The sequence below is a fragment of the Ixodes scapularis genome, unplaced genomic scaffold (assembly GCF_016920785.2).
Source record: "Ixodes scapularis isolate PalLabHiFi unplaced genomic scaffold, ASM1692078v2 PGA_scaffold1__304_contigs__length_218370807, whole genome shotgun sequence".
Lineage (NCBI taxonomy): Eukaryota > Metazoa > Arthropoda > Arachnida > Ixodida > Ixodidae > Ixodes > Ixodes scapularis.
In genome coordinates this window covers 196,220,650-196,233,716 of record NW_024609846.1, presented here as the reverse complement: position 1 = coordinate 196,233,716, position 13,067 = coordinate 196,220,650, and the positions used below count along the sequence as shown (strand labels likewise).

Genomic DNA, 13,067 nt, shown 5'->3' with positions numbered 1-13,067 from the left:
TAAAAAAACATAAAAAGCCACCAAGTTTGTTCAAGGACAGAATGTCTCCACAAACTCCCACAACTGTTACTTTCATAGTTATAGTTAGGGTTCCGCGTTTTCGGTTTTCATTTTTTCGAAAATCGGCGTACTTTTTTGGCGTTTATTTTAAAATTCGATTTTTTTTTCGGTGTATATTTATTCTCAAAAAAATTCACCATTTCTTTCGGCTAATTTGAAAGAAACCCCATCGGACACCGGATCAAATGATCCTTTAGCTATGATATTTGTGATCAGTCAAAAAATAACGACACTTATACATACGTGGTCTTCGCTACAACTTCCGCCAGGACACACTTCGGAATTGCGGAATTCGCGGGCATAATCTTCAGTGCGCTCCTTTTTCCTTCCCATTCTGACGACGTGACCGTCTGAGGTGATGACCGTACACAAACCAGCAAAATGGCAAATAAAAAAAAATCTATTGTATTTCTGTTTTTAACCACAGAGAAGTTTGAGGGAGGGTGTTAAAAAAGGTATTGACGGCTTTCCTTGATGTCCTCTGAAGTGCATGAAGCGAAAAACCTTATACTAGCCCACATCCGAACTTTTTTTTGGGGAACCGGGAACTTGACACACTCAACCCGATCAGAGAAAGGACACAGATGTCCCGCGAAGGCCAATCGAATACCTCTATTGTTGCATGTTGAACCTTGGAAGGGGGCAATCACGAAGACGTCACACAATGTCGAACCTTGCAAAGCCGTCGCTCTCTCTCCCTCTCCCACCCACCTCGAAAAACAGTCCCTTTTCGGTTAAAACCGAATTTTAGAAAACAAATTAGACGTACTTTTATCAGTTTTTATCAGTTTAAACCGAAAACGCCAAACCTACAAACTGACCTTTTTCGTTAAAACCGAATTTCCGAAAATGCATTCGGCGTGTTTTTATCGGTTTAAACCGAAAGCTCCGAACCCTAGGTATAGTGTCTTCTTCTCTTCGGACTTGGAGCCCATCTTTCATTAGCTGGTTCAATCATAAAGGAGGGGCTCTAGTAGTTTATCCAAGCTCTCACGCTCAGAATCTTGATGTCTGGCCATGAAGGTGAGGTGTATATTCTTCAGCTCAGATCGGTAGCGTGGGTGCAGGTCCAGCACCGAGAAATAGACGACTAGCATTTTATGCTGCTTCTGCTTGGACCCCAGGGGATTTTTAATACCAAGCTCATCTGTGTATAGCACAATGTGTAGCATATGCATAGGTACCTTTTTTGACGCCTTGCCATCACGAAAGCTCTGTACTACTTCTACTTCATCGTGCCTCAGTGCCTCGGTCGTCCCTTGTTCCGTTTGCTGCAGAAGATGTTCCAACAGTTCAGGTACCTGAAGAAGGTTATTGAGAACTTGGCCAATGGGGACATACTGGAAGGGCAAACTCGCAGGATTTGCAAACAAATGTTCTTCGGGTTTAACAAAGAGATAGCGGCTCATGGCGAACTGTTCCCTTTGATATAAGCTCTTCACTTTTTCAAACAGGCATTGAGGGAACTCATCACCAAAGATCCTGTGACTGTCTGTTGGGTAATTGGGGCCGCAGGTCTTGTGAGTTGTTGAGTTTGCTTTGCATACTTGTTCAGCACCAGCTCCAACAAACATTGAAAGTCCCCAAAGATCTTTTCGGATGTCGCTTGAGGTACTTTATGTACCTCGGCCAGCTTGAAGAAGAACATGCAGATTATCTTCTGGACATCCTGCACAAACTCGTCAAATGTCTCTGGTGGAGGGGTGGAAGGTCTCGCTACGCGTGAAGAAGCAGCAGGTCCCGCAGCTTCTCCTTGAAGCCGGTGTTCGGCGCTTGCGCATGCCTCTGGTTCAGCTCTGATGAGTGGGAATGGTTCCGTTGATTCACCGTGGCCGAGTTCTGACGTGTTGGTACCTCGTACCTTGAGGTGATTTCGGTGGTTGCGATATAGATGACGTCGGTAGGACTCGAACAGCTTGAAGGTCAAGCAGCACCCATCAATCCCACAACTCACAACAAAATTTGTTTGTGTATTGTGCATTTCCGCAATGTGCGTTATGACGCGAGTAAGTCTCTCCGCGAAAAACGAACAAAGCGGGCAGCGGTAAAAGTTCATCTTGAACAGGAATGATCCCAGAGTCATCCCAACCCTGACATTGAACCCGCGTACAAAGCAAGCCCGAGAGGGCAGGGTGAACGTAGTAGACGCGGGTGTCGTCGAAGTGGTGAAGGTGCCGAAATGGTCGAAACTCGGCCACTCGGCTCAAAGTCCACATCAAATCACTGACAGGATGGCAGAGTGAGAAAAGCAGGGCGAAGGAAGCGAAGGCTGGCAGGGAGGAAGCAGGCCAAACCAGACCCAATCACTGCCCCCCCCCCCCCCCCCTTGTAGAGGCTAAGCTCTTCGCGCTAGCGGTCGTCGAGGCGAGCGGGCGGTCTCCGTGAGCGACATGTCACGTGATCCACCCCAGTGGCACGCGCTAGACGCGCTGCGGAGCAAATCGAGCGAGCGCCAACGCTTTCAGAGCGTCTGCCTTCGCTTTTTAACCGTTTCGGTTCTGGGCGCGTTCAGTAGCGGCTCCGTCAGCTTCGAACGGAGTAACTCGAGTCGGAGTCTCCAAAACGCCTACTGCACAAAAAGAAAAAATAAAAAAAAATAAAATAAAGGTTTTTTTTTTTTTACGCGTTTCCGTTTTCTCCCATGTGCCAGACGGTCTCCGGATAAGATGGCAGCAGACGACGATGACCACGATTGCTTTTATTTGACGCCAATATTGAAAAAGGTTTTGTTAAGGTCGTTGAAGAAAAAGTGAGTGACTACGCACACCAGCAATGCTGTTTGAAGCGATCCAACGCGATAGAGCCCTTCGTAGGGTGGTGCAAAGGCTGCTACTGTTATAAAACCCGACAAAAACGTCGTCAGCACACGCAAATTATGGAGCTCGGCGAATTTACGCCGCCGGTTACGATACTTTTCGACTGCCATACGTTTGTTCTGCCTTTCGTTACGAACTTCCTATAAAATGTATTCGTATACGCACGGGAAGTTCGGTGCAACGGCGATCAAAACACGGCGCCAAATGAACATTTACGTTATTTATTAGCATATCCGAAACGAACAAAATGCATTCCAATGCATTTTCTGAACAGAACCTGAGCTGGAAAAGAAATTCGAACGCGTTATTCGTCCCGCGCTGGTATGCACGCCGAGCCGTTGCAGCTTATCCCGCCATTTTTTTTTTCTTTCAGCACCGGAATTTTGTAAGTGATCCGGAAATACGTCATCCTCGCTCACCGTCTCGGGACTCGGTGCACGAGAGCGCGACTCCTTTAATTTTACTTACATTTACATAAACCCGACGAAGAGAACTAGGATTATTTGTACGAGCTGTAGGATGCAATTAAGCAATACTAAACAGGTATGCCGTAAAGTCGTGGGCGTACCAACCGGGGGGGGGGGGGGGGGGGGGGAGGAAGCTCCAGTCTGTCTTATGAGCCCCATGTGCGTTTATAAGACAGACTGGAAACACAGAAATATAATGGCAAGATAGTTTAGTGATTGGAACACCTGGCATGTAACCACGAGACCCAAAGGTCGAATCGGGCCTGGCCGAATTTTTCAATTGTTTTTTGGCGTCTTCCTGATTGCTAACTTCAATATTGTTAGAAGCGCCGGGCTGCGCGAGCTGGTCGACGCAGCACGCGGCACGAGCGCAGGAGACTCGCGCCAGGCAGAGCTAGCCTGGGATACTCCGCCAATGCAAGCACCCCAACGGTCGCCCCGTCAGCTCGCCCCGTCAGCTCGCCCCGTGAGGACCGCAATAAACGTGCTGACATCTTGGTGGAGGTGCCGGCCGCAACACCCTTCCTCGCCCTCAGGTACGATTATGGAGCTTCGTAGTGGCACCCTATCTCAGCCCAGCACCTCGGCCGCGCAGCCACCACCCGCCGGCACCTCTCGACCTCCCTCATCCGCCCTCACCACACCCACAGCTGTAGGTTCCAATTCAATTCAACCTCCACAGCCCTGGCCCGTCTGGCATCCATCCTCGCGCCAGCGGGATCCCAAGGTATTCTCCGGTCTAGGAGACGAAGAAATCGAGGAGTGGCTAGACATCTATGAGCGGATTTCCACCTACAACCGCTGGGATAACGCCAATAAATTGGCCAACATCATAGTCTACTTCACCGATGTGGCCAAAACCTGGTATCTAAATCACGAGACAGAGTGGCACACATGAAAAGCCTTCACAACCCGTGAAAAGGAAATATTCCGTAGGCCTGAAAATCGCCGCGCCACAGCAGAACGTCGCCTTAACTTTCGTGTGCAGCAGCAAGGCGAGAGCTACACAGCCTACATCGAGGACGTACTCCGTCTATGTCGCCGAGCGAATGAACAAATGCAAGAAGGTGAGCGCGTCCGCCACATCTTGAAGGGAATATCCGAGGAAGCTTTCGCGATGTTCCTCAATCAGCCGCCTCCCGATGTCAACGCCGTCGTCAGCGGCTGCACTCGTCTCGCGGAGGCCCGCCAACACCGCGTCCTGTCTCTTGGAGCGGCAGTAAGTGTGCCGGGACACCTCCCTCCTGTCCCACAGCACCTACCCTCCCCTGCCATTCAACCAACAACTCAAGACGGACTGCGATCTCTAATTCGCGAGATAGTGCGAGAGGAACTGAACCAACTTCTAGCACAACCATCGGCTTCCCCAACGTCCCAAGCGCCGATTCAGCACGTAATTCGGAATGAACTCTTACAACTCATGGGTATTCCCTCACCAACATTCTCTGAGCAGTCAACACCCAGACCCTCATACGCGGAGGTCCTTTCCAGAGCCCCAGCACCAGTTGTTTGCACACCTGCAACTGTACTGCCGCCCACGACTACACCCGCGCCTGTTGCACCCATCGTTGACTCACGTTTCGGTCAACCGCAAAACAACTCGTGGCGCAACGCACCACCGACCTGCTATTACTGTGGTGTGCTAGGACACATCGCACGTTACTGCCGACGACGTCGCAACGACGAGGAACGACAGTGGTTCCGAGCATCAAGATACAACTATGACGAGCCCCCACGCCGTTATTCCAATACCCCGAATCGCCGCACGGATCAGCCTCCCGGATACGACAGAGCTGCGGAACCCCGCCACAACCGACGACAATCTCTTTCGCCGTATCGTCGACGTTCATCATCACCGATGCTTCCTGCATCCTCCCTTCCAATGCGGCTACAAACGGAAAACTCAATTACGCAGTTCCCGGAGGTGACACTGCCGTAGTCGATCATCCAAACAATCCTCCAGTTGCACGGAACTACATTAACGTTCTCATCGACGATCACCCATTTTTCGCCCTCATTCACACAGGTGCATCTGCCTCCGTTATGAGAGAAGACGTCTGCAAACAACTCCGTAAAGTGCGCACACCAGCCCAGGGCCTACTCGTGGAGCGGACACCGACATCATCCACACTTCTTCGGTGTGTACTGCTCGGGTTTCTATCGCAGACGTCCTCTATCACGTTCAGTTTGTCGTTTTATCGAAGTGCATAGCTCAGATAATACTTGGGTGCGATTTTCTTCAGCCTAGCGAAGCCTTAATTGATTGTGGTCTTTATGAACTACACCTTTCGAGCGAATTTTTTTGAGGCTCCGAACACTAATCATACAGCTAAATTATGTCTAACTTCTTATGTCGAACTACTCCCAAATGCGACATCCCTCGTTGAAGTATTTCCGTCAACACATATAGCTGGAGATGTCCTTTTTGAGGCCAAACGTTTACCCCTACTGCAAAAGGGGTTACTTCTTCCTCACGCCGTAGCCACTATCGAAAATGGAGCCGGTTGGGTAGCTGTTGATAATACCAACCCACACGTCGTAATTCTTCCAAAAGGACACACACTCGGATAATCAGAGAAAGTGTGTTTACCAGCCATACCTCATAACGCACAACCTTCACCTCCGCAACCTGCGGAAAGACCCACTACTCCATCAGACTCGTTGCTAGTAGAGACCATGTCCTCCACGCTGGAGCCAAACCAACAGGAACGGCTTTTCGTTATGCTGTGAAGTTTCCGCAATGTTTTCGATATCTCCCCTACAACATTTGGACAGTGCTCCCTAACCGAACATCGCATTTCCACAGACACAGAAAATATTATTCGCCATAGACCATATCGAGTTTCCTTATCGGAACGAAAGACCATTGAAACACATGTTGCAGAAATGCTGTCACAAGGTGTTATTCGACCATCTTCCAGTGATCGGTCATCACCTGTCGTCCTAGTCAAAAAGAAAGACGGAAGCTTACGCTTTTGTGTAGATTATCGACGTTTAAACAAAATTACGAAAAAAGACGTCTATCTTATGCCCCGCATAGATGACGCTTTGGATACACTGGCCGGGTCCTCTTTCTTTTCGTCTTTGGATCTGGGATCTGGTTATTGGCAGATACCGGTGGCCGAACAGGACAAACCAAAAACAGCTTTTACAACACCAGATGGTTTATATGAATTCAACGTAATGCCTTTCGGCCTCTGCAACGCACCGGCTACCTTCGAACGCATGATTGACTCTGTCCTAAGAGGTCTCAAGTGGAAAACATGCTTGTGCTACTTGGACGACATTATAATTTTTTTCCAAAAACTTCAACGACCACCTCACCCGACTTTCAGAAGTCCTTTCATGCCTCCAAAAAGCCGGTCTCAAGCTCAACACCAAAAAATGTCGATTTGCTGCTGAGCACGTAAAGGTTCTCGGTCACATTGTAAATGCAATTGGCATCAGCCCCGATCCTGACAAAATTCGAGCAGTAGTCGACTTCCCCAAACCACGCAACATTAAACAACTTCAAAGTTTTCTTGGCCTTTGCTCATACTTCCGCCGTTTCGTCCGCGACTTCGCCAAAATAGCCAACCCCCTCCATCAATTACTACAAAAAGCCACGTTGTTTCAATGGTCTGATCAATGTCAGAATTCCTTTACCCTCTTGCAGTCAATCCTGACAACTCCGCCAATTTTACGCCACTTTGACCCCTCTGCTACCACAATTATTCACACTGATGCAAGCGGCTTAGGCCTTGGCGCTGTTCTATTACAAAGATCAAAAGATTCCCCGGATGAACAAGTTATTTCGTATGCAAGCCGCTCTTTGACCAAACCTGAGCAAAACTATTCAACCACGGAGCGCGAAGCTCTTGCCGTAGTCTGGGCGATTGGCGAATTCCGACCATACCTCTATGGAAGACACTTTGAAGTGGTCACGGACCACCACTCTTTGTGCTGGCTTACATCTCTTGAGGACCTAACCGGCCGCCTTGGACGATGGGCTCTGAAACTCCAGGAGTATGATTTTCATATCGTCTACAAAAGCGGTCGAAAACATCAAGACGCCGACACCCTCTCTCGATGTCCACTTCCTCTTAACACTACTGCAGTTCCACCTGACACAAACACCACGGCCTCAATCGCTCTTATTTCCCGTAAGACTTTCCCCTCTGAGCAGCGTGCAGATCCGTGGATAAATCAGATAATCTCTCACTTGAATGGCACCAATCCGTCCAATAATCGACGTTTTCTTAATAAAACTAAACAATTTTCTATTATTGACGGAATGTTGTTTCGGCGAAATTATGATCCACAAGGTAAGCGTTGGCTTCTTGTCATCCCTCAACACCTCCGGCAAGAAGTATTACAGCATGCACACGATGACCCTACTGCCGGCCATCTAGGATTCATAAAAACCTACACAAGAGTTCGACATCGGTTCTTCTGGCCCGGAATGTATGCGACCATATTCAAGTACGTCAGGAGTTGCCACCTGTGCCAGCGTCGAAAGCGTCCCACGTCGTCTCCCCCCGGACTGCTCCAACCCATTGCTCCACCTCATTTACCCTTCGACGTTGTGGGAGTTGACCTCTTCGGGCCCCTCCCGACAGCCACGTCCCAGAACAACTGGATAATTGTCGCAATCGACCATCTCACCCGGTACGTCGAAACGGCGGCCCTTCCCAACGCCACAGCACCCGAAATTGCTGCATTCCTGCTTAACCAGGTAGTTCTCCGCCACGGAGCTCACGTACTCTCATAAGTGATCGCGGACCGTCCTTTTTGTCTACCACCGTCCAAGCGTTACTCAATAGAGAGTTTTAGGGAACCGGAACAAAATACGATCGATAAACAAAAACGATCGATACCTTGGATCGGGCGTGTGGACCGATCGTGTGCCCTGAAATGGCTTTGGGGGAACCGTATTTGCAGACGATAGCAGACGATCGGTACAGGTCGCGCCCCCTGGCAACGGAAATCTGCATCCGCCTCATCGAGAAAAGACAAATTTGCGTGTGTTTGTACAAATCGCAGAAACTCAAGTAAATAAAGATCGCACCCTAAATATATAGAGAACCTAAAATATTGTGTACCTACTTATAGTTCGTCTCATTTTTTTTAGTGGAATGTATACGCTTTCGTAACACAAAACCTGGCGCACCACGGCCTGTCGCCCCTAGCACAGCGAAGTTCTAAAATGTCCGTCTGCTAAGGAAGCAGACGAGCTTTCCGACAACAATGGCGCTCGATCTTTTTGACCATGACTTGGAGTTGGCTCTATTCAGCGAAAACAATTTAGAAAAAGTGATTTTGTACGACTGTCTGCGCACTAAGTGTGGCGTGAGTCTCTTGAACTTAAGCGAGGCACGCACGCACGTGCCGTGGGGCCCGTGACTTGTGCAGGGGCACGAGGGAATAAACATTCTTTTTGGTTTGCCGTGACACGGAGTCAGTCGCATTTCTGTCGGGTGTAACCGAGCACCGATACACTAAGAGAAGGCGCTTGTTGGCGGTAAGGCATAGGACGTTCAACTTGGCGTAGCTTTTGAGCAAACAAAAAAGTTGTGATACCAGGAATGATGTGCGGATACCACGAATGATGTGCCAGCGTATTTTGGGTTTTTCTTCTTTCAGTTTACCAGATTTATATACTCGGGGAATAAAATAATGCCTCGACCGTACATGGTAACTTGTTTTCTAATAAATCATGCGTTATCAGCGGGCAAGCTTCGGTGTTTTACATCAACCAAATATGATGTTTACACCAACCACGTCCTGATATGCTGAAACGTTGCCGAAAGCAAACTCGATTTGGCACAAGAACACGCTCGCGCGCGCTTATCATCATTTGAAGTCGTCTGCTAGCGATCCTGTCTCTTTCCCTCGAGGCCCAATGCAGGATCGAGTATTAAGAAAGCTATGGACAAATAAAACTAGAAATATTAAATCTCGAAGAAAATACAAAAATAACCAAAATATACTCCCTTTCTCAAGTTGATGCGGTCATTTTTCTTGTACAAAGCTAATTCAATTCAATTTTCAATTCAATTTTCAATTTAATTCAATGTTTATTTTAAGATCAAGTCATACAAAATAAAGAGCTGGCCCACAAAAGCAGCATTCTGCTTGTATGTGGGGCCAGGCGACCAACTACAATACATGTTGTTACAAAAAAAGAAAAAAAGAAAACACTCCGCAGCACAAAAAAAAAAAAAAGTGAAAGGAACACAAAATTAGCAGCACAAATAAATACAAAAATGAACACTTTAGAGCATGAAATATAGGTGTTTATAGCCAAGTCTACTCGCACAACCATGAAATAAAAGTACGAAATATCTCCAACGGTTAGGCTACGATATCTACAGCTCAGATGCTTGACACCAATTCCTTAGTTTCCTTTTTAGTACCCTAGTGGATCTATATTCATAGGGGACTCTGGGAGTTTGTTAAATAAGGAAAGAATATAATGATTTCTGTTTTTCTTTCCATACAGTGTGTATATCTTTTGGAATGACGTATCTTCCAGTACGTCTCAAATCTCTATTTTTATTTACGAGGAGGTCAATCCGTTCCTTCGCTCCTCGCTACGAGAGGTTCTTTTTCAACGCTGCGTCATTCCAAAGGGCTGGAGCAAAAAAGGAGTAGCGCCTAGCACCTCCCGAAGTAGAAAGATGTTGTCTACTGCTGTAAACCGCTTGCGAGGAGGAGGCGGAGGGACGGAGGTAGATGCGGCGCTCATGTTGCTCTCTTACGGTACAGATAGCAGACGATCACGGTCGTACGCCCGCGTACCGATCGTTGCGCCGTGTACGGTACGACCACGAAGAAAATATAAAGGGAAACCTGTAACTTTACTGCTGTGCACTTATTAAAACTATCACCCAGTATTCAAAGGGCTCGTTTTATAGCATATATGGGATTAGCATTTGTGCAGAAATTTTAATTCATGCAACGTTTTTAAACTAAAAGTATCCAGAGCCTTGATGCAGAAGGCTGTTGTTCACTCTGTTGCCACTACAGATAATCCTCAGTCATAACAGCAGCTGTAAAAAAAAAAAAAAAAAAAAACGGGTGATAAGTGCTCAAAATGCACATCCAATGTGTGTATAAAAAGAACAACAACAAAAAAAACTTATAATTTAATATGTAAAAAAAAAAAAAAAAAAAAAAGGTGTCTGGGACAGCGGGATTCGAACTCTCCACTACTGGTCCTCTACGAGCACAAGAAACCGGCGCTCCATTCCACTGAGCTACCGAGCAGACGACTTTTGCCTGCGCTAAACACCAATTTATTTCTATTGAAAAAGTCCTATTGCGTTTTGTTCTTTATTCTTTTTCTTTTTTGCTGACTCAAACTTTATGGACTTGCTGTCACACATGGCGCTCCTGCCAGGCACTGCCACGAGTTATTTTCTTCATGTTTGGAGCCACGGCACGCTCCCTCCGCCCGCGAAATCGCCGTTTTGCTAACCAAGCGAGACTGTCCATGTCGGCCATTGGTCGTGCCGGTCGTGCCGGTCGTGCCTTACGGTTCCACCAGCGCATTACGGTAAGATCGCAGAAGACAGGCGCATGCGCAGTTCGTACCGGAGGGCCCATCGTATCGTATCGGATGTGCAAAAACGGTTCCCTAAAACTCTCTAATGCCTGCAACATCACACACCGTACCACGACCGCGTATCACCCTCAGACAAATGGGCTGACCGAGCGATTTCATCACACATTAGCCGACATGATTTCAATGTACGTATCAGAAACTCACACCAACTGGGATAGCATACTACCCTTCATAACATTCGCATACAACAGCGCTCGTCAGAGTACCACGGCATTTTCCCCTTTCCATCTTCTCTATGCACACGAAGCATCTTGTACCCTGGATTCCATCTTCCCCTCGGAACAGCTCGACTATTCAGACAAATTTATCGCGGACGCTCTTGCCCATACTCACGAATGCCGCCGACTAGCCCGCTCTCGCATATCAGGCCAACAGCTACAATCAAAAATACGCTACGACAAAGTTCATCGCAACGTCAACTACTCCCCTGGAGACGAGGTCCTCGTCGCTTTTCCCCTGCGCAAGCCTGGTTTATGCCAAAAGTTTCTACCGCGCTACGTGGGACCCTACCGCATCGTCCGGCAGACGTCACCCGTCAACTACCTGGTCCAGCTTCTGAACCCACCAAGTGACGCCCGAACCCGCGATCCAGACGTCGTCCACGTCACACGAATCAAGGCCTATCACCGCCACGAAAATGGCCAGGATGGCCTTTCCCCAGAGGGGGGGGGCATATGTTAGAGGCGCCGGGCTGCGCGAGCTGGTCGACGCAGCACGCGGCACGAGCGCAGGAGCCTCGCGCCAGGCAGAGCTAGCCTGGGACATACCTCGGCAAACCTCACTCATGAGGGCCCTCACTCACCCTCACTCACCCTCATCTTCACAGGTGAGGTGAGGGTGAGTGAGTTTCTGAACCAGGAAAATTCATGAGTGTGAGGGTGAGTGAGGGCCGTGAGAGCCGTGAGGGCTGTGAGGGCGGTGAGGGCCGTGAGGGCCGTGAGGGCGGTGAGGGCCGTGAGGGCGGTGAGGGCCGTGAGGGCCGTGAGGGCCGTGAGGGCGGTGAGGGCCGTGAGGGCGGTGAGGGCCGTGAGGGCCGTGAGGGCCGTGAGGGCCGTGAGGGCCGTGAGGGTGGTGAGGGCCGTGAGGGCCGTGAGGGCCATGCAACTCGGAGCAATTCGAATGCGTTTGAAGCGGCTGCATCCAATCAGGGACGCAAAATTTTCACGTGATACCTCGTGCCGGTGATGATGACACCGAAAGACTTGGTTCTGGTTTGAAATCGATCGTTTTTTTTGGAAATAAACTGTTTCAGAAAGGTGCATTAGTATTCTTAACGAGATTTAAATGCATAAAAACACGTTTATAACGCGTAATTGTGTCTAAATAGTGCAAGAAAAATAAAATTTTATGATGACGATGGCAAATTGCAGCAATTCGTTGCTGCGTGTGATCGCGGGCGGCCCGTGTTGCTGGTGTTGCGACGTAAAGTTTCTGGGCGAAATTGCCCCATCTGAACCTGGCCTGAGTGGCGTGAGGGCCATCAGTGCGTGAGGGGCGTGAGGGGTGTGAGGGCCGCAAGGGCGGTGAGGCGCGTGAGGGCGGTGAGTGGCGTGAGGGCGGCGAGTGGCGTGAGGGCGGTGAGTGGCGTGAGGGCCGTGAGGGCGGTGAGGGCCGTGAGGGCGGTGAGTGCGGTGAGTGGCGTGAGGGCTATGAGTGCGTGAGGGCCGTGAGGGCGGTGAGTGGCGTGAGGGCATGAGGGGCGTGAGGGCGGTGTGGGCCGTGAGGGGCGTGAGGGCCGTGAGGGCGGTGAGTGCGTGAGTGCCGTGAGGTTCAGTGAGGGTGAGTGAAGGGCTGAAGGTGAGTGTGACTGTGAGGGTGAGGGTGAGTGAGGGGCGGAAGGTGAGTGTAGCTGTGAGGGTGAGGGTGAGTGAGGGGCTTAGGTAAGTGTGGCTGTGATTGTGAGGGTGAGTGAGGGCGACCTAAAATGCCGACCTCTGGCCTGGGATACTCCGCCAAAGCAAGCACCCCAACGGTCGCCCCGTCAGCTCGCCCCGTCAGCTCGCCCCGTGAGGACCGCAATAAACGTGCTGACAATATTAATTTTCTTATTACGTCTCATCCCTCCACTTGCTATTATATATTTATATATATTTATTTGATATTTTTTATATACTCCCT

The 13,067-nt window shown here is 49.2% G+C and overlaps 1 pseudogene; it reads right to left on the bottom strand.

Annotated features, from left to right (window-relative positions):
* Positions 1 to 1,010: 1,010 nt before the first annotated feature.
* Positions 1,011 to 1,708, bottom strand: LOC121835897 (annotated as a pseudogene).
* Positions 1,709 to 13,067: the final 11,359 nt, after the last annotated feature.